Source organism: Colobus angolensis, unplaced genomic scaffold (assembly GCF_000951035.1).
Source record: "Colobus angolensis palliatus isolate OR3802 unplaced genomic scaffold, Cang.pa_1.0 Scaffold181, whole genome shotgun sequence".
Classification (NCBI taxonomy): domain Eukaryota; kingdom Metazoa; phylum Chordata; class Mammalia; order Primates; family Cercopithecidae; genus Colobus; species Colobus angolensis.
The window spans coordinates 333,542-336,879 of NW_012114944.1; positions in this window are offsets into that span (position 1 = coordinate 333,542).

The following is a 3,338-nucleotide window of genomic DNA, read 5'->3' on the forward strand; positions in this document are numbered from 1 at the left end:
AGCAGTTAGGGAAAGGCCCTGAGCAAGACTGGCTGGAGGTGACGGCTGGACAAGACAGAAACAGTAGGACATGAAGTCAGAGATATAAGAAGAGGAGGAAAGGTGCAAGACCTTGAGAACCATGGTTTTTCTTGGCTCAAAACAAAATCATTAGTAAGTAACATTTTTAAAATGTCTTACTCATCTCTAAGCATTAACCTTTTTTTAGAATGAAAGATAAGTACTCTTACAGTGCCTAAAATTGCATATTTGGGCTGGGCATGGTGGCTCATGCCTGTAGTCCCAACAGCTTGAGCGGCCCAGGTGGGAGGATTGCTTGAGTCCAGGAGTTTGACAGGACTGGCAAACATAGCCAGACCACATCTCTACAAAAAATAAAATAAAATAATGAGCTGGGCATGATGGCATGCACGTGTAGTTCCAGCTATTCAGGCAGCTGAGGTAGGAAGATCACTGAAGCCCAGGAGTTTGAGGCTGCAGTGCCCCATGGTTGTGCCACTGCTCTCCATCCTGGGCAACAGAAGGACACCCTGTCTCAGGAAAAACAAAATTACATTTGTGTTCACTTTGGGCTCACATATGTAATTTTAAGTTTTCTGATAGCTACATCTTAAAAAGTAAAAAAGAATAAGAGTAGATACATGTTTTTATACCTTTGTCGAAACCCACAGAATGTACAACACCAAGAGTGAATCCTAATGTAAACTATGGACTTCGGTTGATGATGTGTCAATGTAGGCTCATCAGTTGTAATAAATGTACCATTCTGGTGCAGGATACTGACAGTGGGAGGAGGTTATACATATGTGGGGTCAGGGACTGTCTACCCTCTGTACTTTCCACTCAGTTTTGCTGTCAACTTAAAACTGCTCTAAAAAATAAAGTCTACTTTTTTTTGGTTTTTTTTTGAGATGGAGTCTCGCTCTGTCACCCAGGTTGGAGTGCAATGGCATGATCTCGGCTCACTGCAACCTCCGCCTCCCAGGTTCAAGTGATTCTCCTGCCTCAGCCTCCTGAGTAGCTGGGATTATAGGTGCGTGCCACTACACCCGGCTAATTTTTGTATTTTTAGTAGAGATGGGGTTTCACCATGTTGGCCAGGCTAGTCTTGAACTCCTGACCTCATGATCCACCCGCCTTGGCCTTCCAAAGTGCTGGGATTACAGGCGTGAGCCATTGTGCCCAGCCCCTCTCAAGAGTTTTAATGCTTTCCAGCAGCCACACATCAAATGATTGACATCAGGATTAGACAACTTGAAGAACTTACCCCAACTGCTAGAGCCTACATGAGATTCTACATCTCAATGTAACTATTTACTTATTTTTTTTCTTTTAATTGAGATGGGGGTCTGACAATGTTGTCTGGGCTGGTCTCAAACTCCTGGGCTCAAGTTATCTTCCCACCTCCGCCTCCCAAAGTGCTGGAATTACAGGCATGAGCAACTGCACCCAGCCGCAACTGTTAATAATGATGGCATCATGACTCTTTGGTCCAGTGACTGTGTCAATAGTGGTACTATTACTCTCAGAGGGAACTTGTTAAAATAAATTAAAATGAAGACCAGGTCTGCAGAATTCCTGAGCAGATAGTCAATTTAGTCCTCATAAGTGACCTTAAACTTACTTGAGTTAATCTGAGCTATATCTTGTAAATGCGTATATTACAGAAAAACAGAACAAGCTCAACCAATCAGAGTAGTCCACAAACTTGTATAACTGGAGGCTTTTTAATGGGATAGACCAAATAAGGCAACTTTGCAACTGTAACCAACCAAATATTTTCTTTTTATTACTTTCCCATTCACTCTGTAAAAATCTGCTTCTTCAACAGAGCTGAGCCCCAGAACCACTTCTGGTTTGCAACTTCTCAATACATGAATCACCGTGTGCTGAAATAAACTTTAAAATTTTATTGTGCCTCAGTTTACCTTATACGTGGAAGCAAGAGAGTCATCAGAGCAGATGTTTTAGAGATATCTTAACGTATTCATGTTTTCCTTTTGTAAACTCAAAAGGGAAAATAAGTGTAAGAGCCCAAAGACATAAAAACCAACTTTAATATATGGATTTTGTTTAGAACTTGAAAAATTGTAAAAAGAAATCATGAGACAATAAGAAAAATATAAATAATGGACTGGATATTTAATACTATTAAGAAATTTTAAAAAATGTTTTAAGTAATTTAGCCCCAGGTGTCTTCACGAGAATTTAAAACTGTGGTTATGCTTTTTCAAAAAAGGAGGAAAAAGGGTTTAATTCAGGAACACACAGAGAAAAAAAGACAGAAACAATGAATTAGCTTTGCTAGCCAGTGGGCCGTCTTATACATTCTTCACAGTAGCTGCCGGGCTGATGGGTGGGGTGGGACCCACTTCCAATTTGTCTCTTGGACAAAGTCTATACTTCTCAGCCGGATATTCAAGGCTCTCCACATCTAGATATACAAGCGTTCGCCCATCTTTTCCTAGCGGGAATAGGTGCTTAATAGTAACATGAAGGCCAGGCGCAGTAGCTCACGCCTGCAATCCCAGTACTTTGGGAGGAGGAGGCCGGGGGATTGCTCGAGGCGAGGAGTTCGAGATCAGCTTGAGAAATATGGTGAAACCCCTTTACTGCAAAAAATATATAAAAATTAGCCAGGCTTGGTGGCCTGTGCCTGTGGTGCCAGCTATTCAGGAGGCTGAGGTGGGAGGATCGCTTGAGCCCGGGAGGTGGAGGTTGCAGTGAGCTGAGATCGCGCCACTGCACCCCAGCCTGGGCAATAAAGCGACTCTTGTCTAAATAAATAAATACATAATTTTTAAAGTACATCAAAGACACATTGAGGCTATATGTGCCAAAGAGCTTTAGTGGTGAACCCTTGTCAGGGGGCCGTATCTGCGGGAGGCCAAAGCATCCCGGGTGACACGCCTTCTTTGGGTGCGAGGCAGCATCTCGGCAGAAAGAATATTGCGAATATTACTGAGGGTACGTGAAGGAGAGAAGCCCCTTCGGTTCGGCCTTGGACTAAGCCCTGGTTCTCAGGTGAACCTGCAGTGTGATCTTGAGTAAGGTCAGTCTCCTCTCTCAGCCTCAGTGGCCCCAAACCTCAGGAGCTGGCAGAGGTTTTCTAAGGACTCTCCCAGCTCTGACATCCTCTGACTTCACTCTGGGAGAACATGGGCTGGTGGACTCCGGGCAAAAGCCGACACACAGCTGGGCCATAACAAAGAGCCCGGGCACGGGACACGTTCCCGCCCCCGGGAGGTTTTGGAAACATTGCGAGGCAGGGGGCGGGGCTTGATCGCGTCACAGCCAATCACCAAAGGACCGGGGCGCTGGGGGCGGGGCCTCGCGCG